At 41.3% G+C, this 18,593-nt stretch overlaps 1 protein-coding gene across 7 annotated transcripts in view; it reads left to right on the forward strand.

Annotated features, from left to right (window-relative positions):
- LOC134226471 (protein phosphatase 1 regulatory subunit 16A-like) overlaps positions 1-18,593 on the forward strand; it is a 417,502-nt gene that overhangs the window by 348,357 nt on the left and 50,552 nt on the right. The window lies entirely within an intron of this gene.

Genomic DNA, 18,593 nt, shown 5'->3' on the forward strand with positions numbered 1-18,593 from the left:
AGAAAGTTTCGTCTCCAAGAATCGGAGTCACATAACAAAATTTGTTTGCACAGGGGATGATACCTACTAAATGAAGTTGCTCAGCATACAATGTCTTGCTTTGAAACGTGAGAGTTGTGGCCACTTTCCATAGTCAGACGGGTTAGAAGAAGCTTTGGGTTGCGGTATTTTGAGTTGCCAGAATTTTGCACTCTACACTTTACTTTAGGAAAGTTTTGTGTTACGTGTTGTGACATGGATGTCGCTTGTAGGGTAAGAATGTAAATTGATATATGCTAGCATTTGGATGCTTGCAACATTACCCAAGAATTGTCGAAACTCGTCAAGTTTTCCTTTTGGCTCATGAGGCAATGAATATTTTATGATTCTTGGAACACAATAACAGTTTGTAGCGCAGTGTTCCTTCTTATTTCAAAATATTCGATTACACTCGAATGTTAAGCTATTAATTTTAAATCTATCAATTGCGGTTCTCAGCTTGTTTCTTAATTTTGGAATTGAAACCAAACTCATTCTACTAAAATACCAAGCATTTTCTTGGAAATAATTAATACCATCTCCAATAAATAATGAAAATCATTTTAGAAATGCTTATTTTTTTATAATTGAACAACATTAGTTAGGAAAAGGTATTTTATATAAAGAAAACTGTTTGTGTACGCTTATCAATTCTTAAACACTCTTCTAAGAGAAGTAATAGATTTCAACAGATAGGTTAATCTGTTTTTCATTCCGTATGATGTACACGGGAGCTACCTATTAGATAATAAAATCGGAATAGTAACTCAACGATTTCACGAACACGTTCAACTTTTTTCAGATAGCAGCTCCAAGATTTCGTAGAAGCATTTCAAGCAAATCACGTCGTTGCATCATTATATGAAAATTGTACACAGAGCTTGTTTGGTCATAGCGAAAAGTTGATAACGAATTAACACTGATGTTTGTAATTTTGAACCGAAACCGGATGAAGCACAAGTTTGGGCAGATGGAAGCAGCTCCTGATCAAAGCCATACGGTTACCGATTAATGATCAGTAGGCCAAGCTCCTTTCTAATCGACGGTTAGCTATTGAAAAGGGAAGTCTTGAACCTTGTCTTGAACGCGAACGCTGAATGGAATGGTCTTGTCTCCGGTCAAATGTTGCTGTCGGAGTAAGTTCCATAGCTGGACTGCAAAACTCACAAAAAAGCAGCATGAAGCAACGCACGGTTTACTACATGAAATAACTAAATTCCCATTTTTCATATTTTTTTATGTTTTAAACTGAAATTCTTCTGTTGTGTTCCGAATAGCAAACAAGTAAAAAGAAATAAAATATATTTTCAAGTAGTTATTGGGGGAGATAAAAACTACAAATAGAAAATGAGAAATTTATTTATTGTTTTTTAGGATATGTTTATTGGAATATAGGGTATCTGTTCCATTATTAATAACATGCTCCTATATCAATAACATTCGCAAAACAGGCAATTTAGGCTCAATTTGTGTCGTGTTTTGTTGTTTTCCGACGTGCTCACTGCTGAAAAAAATCACAAAAATGAGAAACAAAACAAATAGCGCACCAATTATTTGTTTTCGAATGGTATTGATTTGGGTACATGGTATGAATTCAAGGAGCAGTTCCCCTATATCGTCTATATTATCTATGCATGTCATCATTAATTTCTTGCATCGTTTCCATTTTATTCTTTGCCCCGAAAAAATTGGAAGTTTTCTGCTTTTCCGCAATAGCGCCTGAGTGCATAAAACAAGGGTGTAACACATATAGGGTTAAGGCAGGTATTTTCCTCTTTTCGTCATAGTCTCGAAAACCAATAAAAGAGAAACTTTTTTGACAAACTCATCCGTATCAAATCGTAAGCTCTGGAGATACGTTCTGCTATATTGGAGTTCTAGCAAAAGGATGTTCCTTTCGATTTTTTTAGCCCCTATGACGATGGACGGAAATACCTGCCGTGTCCCTACTCCTGCTGCCGACACAGCAGCTTCCATCGGAATTGCTTCCAATCACCTTTTATAACCACTTTGTCGTGGGGTGGCGTCTCTATATGGTGTCAGAGAATTTACGAGATCTTCGTGGGTTGTGCGGTTTGCAATGGGGTTCAAGCACGTTCGACATAAAAACGCCGCTTTCAAGCAAGTATCGAAATTGATTTTTAATTCCAATACGCTGGACGATAAAAGTACCTATGCTTTGAAGATTTTTCTCATTATATGTGACGGAGGAAACATTTTTACTTCGAATGTGGTTATTAATTTATGCTTAACCGGAAACTGTTTTGCAGTCGATAAATGTGATGAAAGAGGAAATTGGTAACATTGGGATAATGTAACTGAGTAATTAGAATTACCTTCCCTTAACTCCTTTTTATTTAGTAGGAAACCTTTAATAGAAAAAGAGAGGGTTGGCAAAACTTCATAGTCACTGAGTAGTTTCAGATTTACGTCCATAACATACGTACGTAAAAAAAACAAACCTAAACTAGGGGGAAAGTGGATTTTCATTACACGGCTTCTATCCTAGAAGTTGTCTGGAATAATTGTTATTCCGTAAAAATATATTTCCCAATTTTAATTGATTTAAAATTTATTCTGCTTCAAACTTGAAATTTAAATTTTCAATCGGGCTTCTACGAACAAAATGTTCGATTGCATATGTTCTTCGGCATTTATTTTCCGAGATCACATTTGACAATAAAAATTATGCATTTATGATGATATCTTTACATTTTTTTTTATTGAAGCTTATACTCTTTTGATGAGATTCTAATTTTTTTAATTCATTTTTCATAGACCCACGCAAAACTTTGTGGATTTGATAATATTTTCAAGAACTCATTTTTAAGTTACCTGAGGAATCTGAGAGCTCATTACTTTGGAGATTCTATATTTCTTTATTTTAATAAGAAATCCAGAATTGTTACACTGCCTGGGTAGAAGAAAAGAGCAAAATAATAACAATTTTCCCATAATATATGAATTACTGAATAGCAAAATCTGGCATTGGTTAGGTTGCTGTAGTTGCTAAAATAGAAAAAATAATAACAGAAATTGTTCGAGCAAACAGCTTTTGAATAACTCATTTTGCCATTATAAATAACAAACCAATAGCAAATTTTTTGCAAAAAGGTATATATGAAAATCACATATTATTGATGTGCTGAAGAACCAAATAATAAACGAATAACAAATTTTGTTAAGGTTTGCAATATTAGTTATTTATTTGATGTTTTGCTCTATAACAAATTGAATATTTTTTTTGAAAACAACAAATTAAGATAATTTGTTCTTGCGATGCTATTTTATGTTAGTTTGTCATTCACCTATGTTCTACACGGGTGTGCTGCGCTCTCTGGGCCTGTCTTAGCTCAGTGGTAAAACGGGTCAGCACATATCAGAATGCGAGATATGGCTGGATTTGGTTCCTTGCGCAGAGTTAAAAAATTTCAAGGGCTTACTTTTACCAGTTAATCTTTTTGCTAGAAAAATGGCTCAAAAAAATTATCCACATTTTTCCTCATTCCTCAGTGATTTTTTCCCATTTTTTGGGAAACTAGCTTGTCACGTCTTTTTAAATTTTCCACAGGATTTCTATCAAAATATTAGACACCAAAGAATTACAGTCACCTCTCCACATCGCGATATTGAAGGGACCATCGAGATAGGGAAAGATCGAGGAATCGAAGGAAAGCTGAAATTAATATTTTCCTGGGACATTAAGACCAACCCTTCTCAGTGATCGAACGGAATTTAACAGCAGCTCTATGATCATCTGAGAGGAGCTTCCCTCCTTCAACTTGCTCTTTCTCCCCTCCCACCTACATTGTTTGGATTGATTCACACTTTCGCAAATGCGAACTTCAGTTTCCATTTTCCGAAGAATATATTTTCTGATGCCACTGCAAAATATGCTATCCAACATTTTTCTGGAGCTAAGCACACGGATCTGAGCAAAACAGTTGAAGGATAGGTCTCACTTATATTGGTGTTTCTTTACCTCCGGAGTTCAGCGCAAAATCTGTCATAAGTTTCAGTCTACGTTACAGCCATAGAACACAACCAAACAGGACTTAGCTAGCTACCCATCATACCATTATCGTTGGATCCTGTGCTCAGACCCCCATTCGGGAAAGGGCTGGTTTAACGAGGATAACCCCGTAACGCTTGGCCAAGTTTCTAGTGTTTTATTCCATCTGTTTTATCACTGAACAATATTTTATTTGATTTGAACGTGCTAGTTTTAAGTATTGTCTTATTTATTTTTGATCCGTTATCATCTATCTATCTATATAAAGATGAGTTTGCTTTTCCTTTGAGGCAATATAACTTACAAACGGGTTGGCCGATTTGCAAGATTTACTCACCAATCGAATCGTTTTGGGCTCTTCTGTGTTTATGTATATGAAAAAAATAGAACATTTTGCTGGGAAAGTTGAACAAATGTAAAAATGCTACGTTTCCATGAATTCTGAAGAAAACCATCAAGCTCGAACTGAAATCGATCTAGAGGGCGACGACTAAACGATTGACATTTAGGACGAAGAAAAAACAACCCGAGCAAGATCGGGCAGGTTCGACTAGTATGTATTACAATAAACCTTGCATTTGGAAGGTCCCTAAGGTCGAAGGGCCTAAGGGTGGTGCTGCTTCAAGTCCCTTTTTTCTCCAAGCGTCATCTGGCCTATGTTTCACTAGACAAGCAAAGAACTGATCGCTGTATCAAAATTCACAAAAATAAAGGGGACAAAAAGAAAGCTGAAATGGGTACTAGATCCAAAAAAGCTCGTTGCTATGAAAAACGATATAACACAACAAATGTCATTTCTTGTTGTTGATATGTTTGTTATTGTCCAAAGATGATCTAGTAGGCTAGTAGCCTAAACATTTGGACATATCGACATAAGGAGAGTGAATCCAGAACAAAATAAGATCAGAACACATCGAGATACGGAGGTTATCGAGATGTAGAATGCCCAAATGTATGTACGTACATAGATTGAAGGGACCGAGGAAACCATCGAGATAGGGTGAGAAATCGAGATACAAAACATCGAGATGTAGAGAGTCGACTGTATTACATCAGATACAGTGGTGTCATTCATCGACAGTGCCTGCTGAGTGAAATTCTTTTGTTATGTATTTTTCACTGTTCCTCCCTACCTAGAGGATGCTTTTCAGGTGCTTTCAGTCAGAAAGACAAACCTGGAATAGGTTAGCCAACTTGGTGTGCCAACAGCGGGCTGAACCTGATGATCATTCGGCACAAATTTCCTGTGTTTTCTTTCAAGTGAGAGTATGCACCAATATTGTTTCTATGTATATGTTATTCGACTTCTTTTAGTAGATGGGCCAGATACCCAGCGCGGGGGAGTGCATTTTTAGTGCAAAACGTAAACAAACGAGCATAAATATTCCATACAAAAATTCAAGATGGCGATATTGACAAGTGAGAACACCCCCCAATAAATGTATCCTGGTATTCACCATGCATTTATATGAGGCCCTCACATGCATTCATATAGGGCAGCGAGTGAACTGTCACTGCACATGGTGTCTTTGTCCAAAGAGACTTATTTTCAAAAAATAGTATCTCTAAAACTCCCACTCAGAGCTTAAAGTATTCATCTTCATGAAGCAACTTCCGTTCGAATTTTGACAAACATCCCATGATTATTCAAAACATAGAATGACATAGTCAGGCGACTACTAAACCAACTCATTAATCCGACTGTCACTGAGTGTGCTTACTATGGTTCAATGCAACGAATGAACACAATGACGTTTTAGCGGTGCGTTACTTACTTACTCATGGATCCTGTACATCTCTGGTGGTGCAAAGGGCCGACTTGAAAGATCTCCATCCTGAGCGTTGTCCAGCTATCGCTTTCACCTGTTGCCAGGTTAGATTTCGGTCGACTTCTTTTATTTCTTTATTGAGGCTTTGCCGCCATGAGCCTCTGGGTCTGCCTCTGCTGCGATGTCCCGCTGGGTTCCAGTCTAATGCTTGTTTACAGATTTCGTTTCCGCCCCTACGTAGAGTGTGGCCGACCCAGCTCCACTTCCGATCCAGAATTTCTGTTGCTATCGGCCTCTGGTGACAACGACGATGGAGCTCGTTGTTTGAGATCCAGTTGTGAGGCCACCAGGCCCGAATTATATACCGCAGGCATCTGTTAATGAACACCTGCAGGCGTTGAGTGTTCTCTCTTGATATACACCATGTTCCGCTGGCGTATAGCAGCACATATTTCACGTTAGAGTTGAAAATTCGTATTTTGGTGCGTTCAATTATCTGCCTGTTTTTCCAGATATTTCTTAAACCCGCAAAGGCAGCCTTGCTTTCTTGATCTGTGCGCCTATGTCGATCTTGGTACCGCCGCCTGGCGCCATTTGGCTACCAAGATATTGGGAGCTTTCAACATTCTCCACTGGTTGCCCGGCTACTGTGAAACTGGAAGGGGTCACCGTGTTTACATCCAACGATTTGGTTTTGTTGACGTTGATGACTAAGCCTGCCGAAGAGGAGCGCTCGACAAGGTCGTTGAGCTTACTCTGCATATCAGAGCGCCGTTGAGCGAAAAGTGCAACGTCATCAGCCAATTCGAAGTCGTTTAGGTGCTCCATGGCTATAGGCTGCTATAACAGTTTCACGGTCAATCGCACCTACCAGAATCTCGTCGATTACGATGAGGAACAGTAACGGTGATAGAATACATCCTTGCTTCACACCAGCTACGACCCGGATAGGGTCGGACAAGACCCCATTGTGCAGCACTCTACACGAAAAGGCCTCGTACTGTGCCTCGATAAGACCGATCATTTTCTCACGATATTCTCGTGATTGAGACGGTCGAAAGCTTTTTCGTAGTCAATGAATACCAAGTAAAGGGACTCTTGGAATTCGTTGACCTGCTCCAGAATGATACGGAGCGTGACAATATGGTCCACACAGGATCTTCCGGTACGGAATCCGGCCTGCTGCCGCCGGAGAGTCGCATCGATCTTCTCCTGAATCTGGGCTAGGATGACTTTGCATAGAACTTTGAGAACGGTAAACAGCAACATAATGCCTCGCCAGTTATCGCATACAGTCAGGACACCCTTTTTGGGTACCTTCACTAAGATACCTTGCATTCAGTCGACCGGGAAAGTTGCGCTGTCCCGAATATTACGAAATAGACGATGTTGAGCGGATATCATGGGGTTAGTTTTGAGCATCTCGGCTGATATGCGATCGACCCCTGGGGCTTTATTCGATTTCATGCTTTGGAAGGCTGTTTGAATCTCTAGCAGTGATGGAGCTTCGGTATTGACGCGTGTTATACGTCGGATCCTAGGTAGATCATGCCGAGGTGGTGGTGGCCTGGCTGGCACTTGAAAAAGTTGTTCGAAGTGCTCGAACCAGCGTTTCAGCTGGTCAGTTGGGTCGGTCAATAACTGATCATCCGCGTCTTTCACAAGCATCGTTAAATTCGTCTTCGCTCCGTTTAAGCGTCGTGAGATATCGCAGAGGAGGCGAATGTCCCCGGTTGCTGCGGCTTTCTCTCCTTCGTCGGCCAGAGGGCCTGTCCACGTTCGCTTGTCCCGTCGACATGAGCGTTTTACTTCCTTCTCAAGCGCCGAGTATCGTTGACGGGCCAAGACTTTGACTCCTCTGGTTTTTTATCGCTCTATCGCGGCTTTGGCTTTTCTTCGCTGCTCTATCTTCCTCCAGGTCTCATCGTACAATAATCACATAAAGTTTCAAAGTCAATTTTCATTTCATCGAGCTTTGTGGAATTCCAATGCAACATCCGAGTTAATTTCTGATAGAATTCCTGAAAAAAATTCTGCTGGAATACGTGTAAGACTGTTCGGAGGAATTCCTGTAGGAATTTTCGGAAGTATTCCCGGCGGCTGGATGGGATATGAGTTTAGTTGAATTTTCATGTGATTTTTGTTTCTAGTTTCGAAGAAATTAATGAAAAGTTCTGGAGGAATTTCTTAAGGAATTACTGTTGGAATTTCTAGGGGAGTATCCGTGAAAAAAATCTTAAAATTTGAATTCCTGGAGTAGTTCATAGTGGAATTTCTGGCGGAATTTACGAACGAAATTCCGGAGCAATTCCTGAAGGAACTTCCGAAGGAAATCCTGTAGAAACTTCTGAAGAATTTCTTCTATCATAAGGATATCCAATTTTCCGCGAGCGGTATCACGTTTATAGAGGTCAACTGCACGTACAGTACGTCGAGCTGCCGGAGTTCATCATGAAATCGACCGAATTTGAAATCACCGCCTGTTGTGTGATGTTCATATGAAACAAACTGGATGGTAGACTGAAATGAATTCTTTTACGATTTTTATGTGTACTATGCTCTACGTCTGTTTCCATGAAGGGACCTTGTCAATCTACAATCATGCCAGGTATTGCTTACTTGGAATTGAAACGATCGAGCAAAGGCGAACCATTTGACAAGTTGTCATCCTTGCCGCCATCACCGTCGGTTAACGTTGGTAAGATTAACCGATTTGTGTCATGACGAATCTATAAATTGTTTTGCCGAGCCGTATGGAGCATTTACAGAGGATTCCTTAAGCCTAGCGACCCAACGCCTAATCAAATCGTTAGACCAAGATCTACTAAAGGTTCCCTTTTGCCCACGGGTTTTGCTCCCATGTTATGTTATAGGAACGGAATTGATCGAATTTCACAAAATTTTCATGATTTTTTCAAAACAAGTACATTTATGTATACCGGTTAAATTTATTTTTCCAGTTCCTCGTCTACATACATAGCTTTATACTTAGATAATATTCTGGAAAGAATAAAAATTGTCTGTCTAGAATTTTCCACATTTGCTGAATTTAGAGAGATCTCAATGAAGATATGACGAATAAGTATGCTCATCAGTGTAGGCTTGAACGAATTATTAGCAAGGGCATTGCATGGTATAAAAGTGTGCGCATTGGAGGTCATGCCACTAGTTTGGACCTAGTTTGGACTTTAGATGTTCTCGCCTACAAATAGTTGTTTGTGGATGATTTTTAACAGGTAGCCGGAAACATTGTGGCGTTGGAGTTTAGATACCATGACCATCATGCCAAATTGACCCAAACACCGTAAGTGTGAGTTTTTTGGAGCCAAGACGTCGTACGTTCCACGAAATAGGAAGAGTCAAGAAGTTTCAGACCTTCACATAGCTGCCTTGAGTTATTACAATTTGAAAGTGCGATTTGGGTCATATTGATCCGAACACGTTAAGAAGGTTAAACACCGCTTGCGACTAGCTTCAAAATAACGTGTATAGGCGTGGGGGGATCTCCAGTAGCCTTGAGAGCAAAAGTAGGATTGCCAATCCGGAGATGGCGAGTTCGATTCTCGGTCCGGTCTAGGATGTTTTCGGGTTGGAAACATTCTAGATTCCATGGGCATACTGTATCCATTGTACTTTGCCACGCAAATTACATACTCATGCAATGGCGGGCATAGAAAGCTTTCAATTGATAACTGAAATAGAAGGAAATGCAAATAGACTAATAAGTTAAAATGCAGGCCAAGTTCCAGTTGGAATGTAGAGCCATTGAAGAAGAAGAAGCATAGTCGCGAGGACGCTGCGTTACCGATTTTTTGCCGATGCAGACTTGCGTCTTTTAAACGCCATGTGAACGCTGCATTGAAAAGACGTTACGTGGGCTACGAGCCTTGGGATATTTGGAGCTTGCTTCCTAACATTGCACTGTTGGATGATTGTCTCCACATTTGTTGCGCCGTGTATCCGTACCGTAGTTCTTGGTGCCATTACTGAACCGGAAGCAGTTAAGGCACTGACTGATTTCGCGATAAACTAGTTTGTATTTGTACCATTCCGCCACGGTGTTGATAATCACTTTGATGACCTTCAAGTCCTCCATGGTGAAGGATTCGTGTTCCAGGCGCATGAGGTACAACTGGTTTCGGTACTTCCGACTACTGAAGTAGCTCTGATATCAGTCGAACTCTCATCGTCTAAGCATATTTTGGTTTACTACAAATTCCGATACGTTATTCATTATTTATAATTATGTCTGCCGAAACATGCATAAGTTAGTAATGGTTGATTGTTACTCGGAATGTCTTTTGTCATTTCTCCTGTACAATTTTCTTGACCGTGTCGTGTTGCAGATGTTGTTTTGACTGAAGATGAAAATAAAATAGAATTGTACAAACTCGTGCTGTATTCTATTCCTGTTTCTCATTCTTAACAGCTTTTGAACATCGGAATGTATTTTTCTTTCATTCATTTTGTATACCAACTGGATATTCACTCCTTGATAATTAATTCTCTCAATTTTTTTTCCATTATTTATTTGTTAGGCACTCTGTGTTACTTAACCGCTACTGTGCCGAGGATCTACTGTGGTATTCTGCTGTACAGAATCCACACAGAATCTATTTTTAGATTTCCATTGCCATTATTGTTGTCGGTACCAGTCCATCTGGTCGTGAGTCCATTGTGTCCTAAACGGACAAACAAGACAAGACAAGACAAGGACAAACTCCTTGTCGTGTATCCATTGATCGTTGCATTGTTCGGTTGCCATTTATCCGGGTAACGTTGGAGGAATGCCTCCGAGAAGAACAATTTGTCAGTCGTCATCAGGCAGCCGTGACGGTAAGGCGCGTACCCCAAACGCCACCGTATGGGCTGCGGATCCGGCGACTGACGAGGGTTTGGTGGAGGGGCTGGGAATCGAACCCATGACCATTCGCTTGTAAGGCGAACGTGTAGCCAACTACGCTACGGGACCCCCTATAATTTTCTCAATTTATGCGCTCTGTAACGCTCCAAGAATTTTAATCACCATCAATGATTCATAATCAATTACTTCAAATTTGGCTGGGCGGTAAAGTGATAAGAAGTGCAGCTTACCGTGACGACCTTTCCGAAGGTCACTATACTGCGATTAACCCAATCAACCGTGGCACGGATTCGTGCTATGACGGACGGGTAGCTACGTGCCAATCAGTCAGCAAGTCAATGGATTGAAATTTGAACCGTCTCTGGTGCGTTTCAGTTCGCCCATACCCAGCCCATGGATGGGTGCGACAAACCATGCGAAGCCGAATGAACGTCAACAACGCCGCCCGGGCAGACGGGGCTTAGGAAAAAGAGAGAGTTCTACGCGGTGTTCTATTCTAGCTACGAGTATAGCTGTTCTACGAGGCTGTTTGTTTAATTGGAATACGCGTAGAAAAAAACCTAATAGGTATTGAACGCAACTACTCGACCGTTAATTGAACTCTCCCCTGCAGCTCTCCTCGGTGCTGTTGTCGGTTAGTACTAACGAGTCGCTTTGAATTTCAAACGAGGGTTATTTTGTTTGTGATTTACATACGTGGATTTCGCAATATCCAATAGACGGATGAGAAATGGGCAGCGAGTTGATAAAGCGATATTGACCTGCCTGTTTGCTGTTGTTGTAAAATAAGGAAAATGCTTTTGAATAGATTAAAATCGAGCTGTTGTATATTTACTGCAAACCAATTTGCTGAAAAAAATCAGGGAATTAGTAATTTTTCCGGTACCATAATGTTTACATTTGTTAGAACAACTGTTTCGGTTGAGTTACTCAACCGTGGGTTATTCTTAGGCATCTACGTTTCGGTGCCATTCTAATTATCGGCCATTGAGATGCGATCAACCAAAACGGTACCTAATCACAGAATCAGCATTCGTACGAATTGCATCGTTGATCAAACAAACAAACAAACAATTTGAAATGAAATATATCATCAATAATGATGCTTCTGCATTTTAAGAATTATTGAGAATAGGAATGAGATTTTTTTCAATTCTTTTCAGATTCAAATCTTACTAAAATCACTTTTGGCCTAACCGGTTTCCGAGAAAAATGCCCTTTAATTATGCACAATCGGTAACGAATGGACAATCTACATTGGACTACATCACGATGCGATTTTTATTATTTCAGAGCTAGAGCGGCTTATTATCATCAATTGTGCTAATTAGGGAATAATTGAACGCAATTGGCGGATGCCTCCGTGGCCAAATTCCGAAAACGTCTGCCCCTCACGCAAAAGTCTGTCACGGGGGCAGTACCCGAATTAATCGTTACAACAACGATGCGATGCGGTCGGTGTTTATCATTGCCCATTCGACAACCTACACAACAAATTACGTCCCTTGCCCCAATATGGTGTCGTGCAATGCGTTGCGTGGTGCGAATTCGAATCGCGTAACATCCTTGTAGCATACATATATGCGAAAAGATGGATGTTTTTGACCACACGGTGTTGTCGTTGTTGTTTTTGCGGTTGTAAACATGTCTTCGGTGGGTTGCAAGAGCCACACATGCTGTCTTCTGACGGGGGTTTCGTACTCTAAGTCGATCGCGTGTCGTCGCATATCGCATTGTTGTTGTTACGCATTGTGACTTGCGTCTATTATTTTAGTTTCCTGATTGATTGAACATTTGGCCACAATTTAATCCGAGATACTACTATTCGCAGATATGTAAGATCCAAAATATAAATATAAAATAAGAATCAATTTGGTTTTATTACTTTTATTATTTATCATGCATTGTAATTAGTATTGGGCATTTCATCAAACGTACATATAGAAAAACACAAAGTTTTTCGAAAAAATAATATGACATGCAGATAACAAAGCTTTTTTTCTCGGAACTATGAACGATAACTGTAATATGAAATCTAATTTCTCCCAAATGATAATGTTTTCCAAATAAGATTTCCAACACATTTGATTGCAGGAAAAATTCAAAATTGATTGTTAACTATTCATCTAAATTCAACTCAAAGCAACCGAACGTTGATGAGAAATTCAGTGATGCGCATCCACTTTGACCGCCGCCGCCATCGCCTCGATGGACGTTTCATCGACGAATGGGCATGTTGGGTTTGCTTTTTTTTAGTCGAGTCAGGTTAGGTGCACTGCACCAAGATTTGGACTTTGATGATGCATTGTTTTGGGGGCTCGAAATGCTATGAACTTGTCTGCTCATGTGTGTGATATAATTAAACTGACCGGTAGAGAATAAGGGCTTGGTCATTATGCGGAACAGGGTTGTCATCGTAAGATTGGTGTGTATATGTTTGTATTTTGCCGTGGAATATCAGTAACATTTTCCGTGGAAATTATGAAGAATTTTCCTAGAAAATACAAATTTAAATTCAATTTTAAAGATTTTTCCCTGTAGATTCCCATGGAGGTTCCGTAAAATTTCTCGTGAATCTCTTCTACAAACTTTCTTTTGCCGAGGCCGGCAACATAAATTGCCGAGAATCCAACAGCTGATATCTCGGTGAAAGTTCAAACTACCCATTAGTCGTGAAATGTGCGACTCCACACAGCTGTCAAAATTTACCGTACCGTTCGGTAGTGTGTTGCCGAGTTGGTCGGTAAAGTGCTTTGTCAAAACTCCACTCCAATTAGGACATAGTCCAGGGGAAACGGCAGGTAGCAATGTAGAAAACTGTTCAGCAGCATATAAGCATAACAGCATATGGAGACGCATGGTACTTCTGTGCAATGATTTGTCTTGAGACTGAACTTTTTATGCAATTTTCACCTAATCCGTTTAATTAAATAAAATGAACAAGTGTGTGCATTGCTTTTGTATGGCAACTTGTATTAAGTTAAACCTGAACCTAATTGCTTGTTGGGAAGTACATGTTTTTAGTTAACATGTCGAATAGTGCGATCATGAAATCATGGGAATCCCGATTTCAAATATCTGATTCCCGGTCGTGTTCTAAGCGATTCTCACAATCGTTTCACGGTTGTCTTATCCAACTCATCTGGCCCATTTTTGCCTGAAAAACACTTATGGGGACATACTGATATCGTAATAACTTAAATTATCGTATTAACATAGTATTTTAACTTCTATTAATATGCAATTAGGCAAACATAAAAATTACTTCAACGCCATTAAAGCGACGAACCTTCTCCAATTTTGTGACCATATAATCTCGAAAAAGTTCTGATTTATTGTGCTAATGAAGTTTGTGTGAAGTGAGCAGGAGAATCTGCTTTTACACAACTCAATCGCTGGCTTCAACTCTCGCTGATTTATTCATCGAGAAGATGGTGTGACACTTTGTCAAGCCAACGAATGTGATGCTGAAATAGAAAATTTGGATTCAGGACTGACGGGCCAAAGAGGTTGAAGTATAAAACGGACCCATGAATTTGGTGAGCCACTTCCAGTTGTTTCCATTGACCCAAATGTTCGTATTTGCTTGAAATCACTATTTTTCCTTTAATAGTTTTTTTTATCCTTGGATATAGTTTTTTGAACCTGTTTATCATTTCCGAATTTCCTCCGTATTGAAAGTTTTGAAAGCTTTATCTAATTATTAAATTTTCGTGTAATAAACTCGAAACTTAAGAAAGTTTTATATATCCACATATCGATCTCTATTTATTACACCGCATTAGTTGTTGATGAATTCTAAGCTAATATTTATACTCTTTCCAAAGTGATATGAACTTAAACAGCAAAAAATAAATATAAAACTAATTTCCTAATTACTTTGAATAACGCATTGAAGTCTTTATTATTGAACAAAATTAAAATGAGTTATGAATTATTTCTATTAGAAAACCTAATAAATCAATACGATACCCCGTCTAATGTCATTCATTCTTCAGAATGTTAAGGGAAATTCTTTTGAATCTGTAAAAGAGTCAAGTCGAGTCAAGTACGAGACACTGAAGACGACCTTACAGTTGAGGTCGAAATACGTATCTGTCAAGGTACAATTGTTACCGAACAGTAACTTTTTAAGTAATTGGTGTGGGTCGTAGGGTTAAATTTTGTTCAGATATTAATCAACGGGCAATTCAAAATTCGCTCGTTTGGCTGCGGTGCGAATTTGGATAGCTATGTGGGCGGATGTAGCGAGAGTGAGTACCGTGTAGGGGGATGGGAGATTTTGCTCTGTGGAAAAGGTGGAGACAAAAAAAGAGATGAGGGAGGATTAGTCGTGTGACCGAACGATAGTACGGTCGTGATTTTCGACAGATCACTCGTTGCGATTCCTGCGAAATTGAAAAAAAAAAAGTGTTTTTTGGGATAATTCGTTGGAGTGGATTGCCACCGAGACCGCAAGGTGGAAATCGTTGTCAAGGCGACAGGGAGAAGGATTTTGAGGCCGTCCAAGTCTTGGGACGCCATCGTTTTTCGACAGCCGCAGCCAATCAAGCCACTCGACGCCGTCCCTCGATAGTCGAGTCGGCTGCCCACGATCCACCATCCAAGCCATTTTCTTGCTGTCACCATCCTTGGGACAACTACCGGCCGCTATTCAGCCGCTTTCAAGGCCGTTGCGGACCGCCACGCCACCGCCGCGTTGCGCTACGGCAGTCTTTCCACGCCGAAACCGTCCGCCAACCGTGGGACTTTCATCGATATCAAGCCAGTTCCAGACCTCTCACTGTTTGCTTCCCTGAAGCCACTTCATGCCGCCAGAAACTTTCGACTGGCCAACACTACACGCTTGATAAGCTCCGCTTATATTGAAGCCATCCACCGCCAACCATCGTGCCGCCCTTGACAGGCCATCAGTCGGCCGTCATCAAGCAAACGCCATCTTCGATTGAAGCCATTCGCCACCGGTGGCGTTCCTCGACAGGCCGTGATCCAGCCGCCATTCATCCATCTCAAAGCCCACTTCACTGCGAATCACCGTAGCCCCGCCGTTATCGGCTTTCGAGAAGCCACCACCCGACCCTCACTCATCTGGTCGCCCGCCGTTGCCATCTCTCCGCTGATATCTCGCCAAAGCAGTGTTGCGAAGCTCACCGTCACCCGTAGCCACCGAATAAAAAGCTTAAAAGGTAAATCAACAATTTTTATTAGGACCACCCCACCGAAAACTCTCCCTTCCAAACAACGCCCTGGGACCCGGGAGAAAAGAGGTAAAAGAAGTCTTGTGTGCCCACCCCGGAAGCTGCCGTTGGCTCTAGACCAGCAGCTTGGGGCTTAGGCACGTCCCCTTCTGGGACGTAGAAGGACTCCCGGGGTCAAATAGAGTTTCACAATTAAGTGGTGGAATTAAATGGGACTGTACAAACTCGTCTTATGACAACTGTAAAAGAAGTTCTTCCAAATTTAAAATTGATTTTTTTTTTGATTTCCAGGAAAAATGTTCCTGAATTTTCAAAAGAAATTCTTTGCACTTTCAATAAATAAACTCATGAATTTCCCCTCAAAATTGTTTTCCGTGTATTCAAAAATAAATTTTGAATTTATTGAAATTTCTCTCTCTTTTGAAAAAAAAAAATACAGAAAAGAATAAAAATTTTCATGGGAAATCCAGCTCAATTTTTTTACGGAACACTTCCACGAATTGATTTGTTTTAAATTGCATTCTTATAATTTTCTATTGTTTTTTAAGTTGTACTGGAAATCCATTTGTTTGAATAAACATGAGACAATATTTGGATTTCCACGAGAATTGCTTTCAAATGTTGACCAGAATCTCTACAATAACTCTTCTATTTTAGAAATTTTAGAAAATTCCTTGTAACTAAGACTGCTAGACGAAGAGCATTCTTCCAAGCTTGCTCTGCAATTGTCCTCATCATTGAAATCACCAGACTTAAAATGATTTAATCTAATCCATTTATTCAAAATCTAATTAAATCTAAAATTTAAATCAAATTTTACGAAACCGTTCACTATATCGGAACTTTTGAATCACATATATCAGCGGTTCTCAACCCGGTGTACTTGGGGTATCTTCGCTGATCCCGGATGTATTACCCTGCTGGCGGATGTATTACAATTCAAACTAAAACTTAGTGATGAACTTTTGAGAAATGTGTAATTTTTTATTCTTAAACTATGTATTGTACATAATATCCATGGCGATCAGTATATCAAAACCTATTGAATCCTACCCGAAGCTCGGAAGCCTCCTTTCAAAAGGCTCGGAATCCTCCTTTCAAGAGGCTCGGAAGCCTCCTTTCAAGAGGCTCGGAAGCCTCCTTTCAAGAGGCTCGGAAGCCTCCTTTCAAGAGGCTCGGAAGCCTCCTTTCAAGAGGCTCGGAGCCTCCTTTCAAGAGGCTCGGAAGCCTCCTTTCAAGAGGCTCGGAAGCCTCCTTTCAAGAGGCTCGGAAGCCTCCTTTCAAGAGGCTCAGGAGCCACCTTTCAATACGCTCAGGAAGCCTCCTTTCAAGAGCTCAGAGCCTCCTTTCAAGAGGCTCAGGAAGCCTCCTTTCAAGAGGCTCAGAAGCCTCCTTTCAAGAGGCTCAGAGCCTCCTTTCAAGAGGCTCAGAAGCCTCCTTTCAAGAGGCTCAGGAAGCCTCCTTTCAAGAGGCCTGGAAGCCTCCTTTCAAGAGGCCTGGAAGCCTCCTTTCAAGAGGCTGGAAGCCTCCTTTCAAGAGGCCTCAGAAGCCTCCTTTCAAGAGGCTCAGGAAGCCTCCTTTCAAGAGGCTCGGAAGCCTCCTTTCAAGAGGCTCAGAGCCTCCTTTCAAGAGGCTCAGAAGCCTCCTTTCAAGAGGCTCAGAGCCTCCTTTCAAGAGGCTCTGGAAGCCTCCTTTCAAGAGGCTCAGAGCCTCCTTTCAAGAGGCTCAGCCTCCTTTCAAGAGGCTCAGAAGCCTCCTTTCAAGAGGCTCAAGCCTCCTTTCAAGAGGCTCAGAAGCCTCCTTTCAAGAGGCTCGAAAGCATGCTTTCAAACGACTCGGAAACCTCCTTTCCAGAAGCTCAGAAGCCTCCTATCAAGAGGCTCAAGCACCACCTTTCAAGAGGCTCAAGCCTCCTTTCAAGAGGCCTCAGGAAGCCTCCTTTCAAGAGGCTCAGGCCTCCTTTCAAGAGGCTCTGGAAGCCTCCTTTCAAGAGGCTCAGAAGCCTCCTTTCAAGAGGCTCGGAAGCCTCCTTTCAAGAGGCCTGGAAGCCTCCTTTCAAGAGGCTCAGAAGCCTCCTTTCAAGAGGCTCAGGAAGCCTCCTTTCAAGAGGCTCAGAAGCCTCCTTTCAAGAGGCTCAGAGCCTCCTTTCAAGAGGCTCAGGCCTCCTTTCAAGAGGCCTGGAAGCCTCCTTTCAAGAGGCTCAGGAAGCCTCCTTTCAAGAGGCTCTGGAAGCCTCCTTTCAAGAGGCAGGAAGCCTCCTTACAAGAGGCTCAGAGCCTCCTTACAAGAGGCTCGGAAGCCTCCTTACAAGAGGCTTGGAAGCCTCCTTACAAGAGGCTTGGAAGCCTCCTTACAAGAGGCTCAGGCCTCCTTACAAGAGGCTCGGAAGCCTCCTTACAAGAGGCTCAGGAAGCCTCCTTACAAGAGGCTCAAGCCTCCTTACAAGAGGCTCAGAAGCCTCCTTACAAGAGGCTCAGGAAGCCTCCTTACAAGAGGCTCGGAAGCCTCCTTACAAGAGGCTCAAGCCTCCTTACAAGAGGCTCGGAAGCCTCCTTACAAGAGGCTCGAAGCCTCCTTACAAGAGGCTCAGGAAGCCTCCTTTCAAGAGGCTCAGGCCTCCTTTCAAGAGGCTCGGAAGCCTCCTTTCAAGAGGCTCAGGAAGCCTCCTTTCAAGAGGCTGGAAGCCTCCTTTCAAGAGGCTCAGAGCCTCCTTTCAAGAGGCTCGGAAGCCT

The sequence above is a fragment of the Armigeres subalbatus genome, chromosome 3, assembly GCF_024139115.2.
Source record: "Armigeres subalbatus isolate Guangzhou_Male chromosome 3, GZ_Asu_2, whole genome shotgun sequence".
NCBI lineage: Eukaryota > Metazoa > Arthropoda > Insecta > Diptera > Culicidae > Armigeres > Armigeres subalbatus.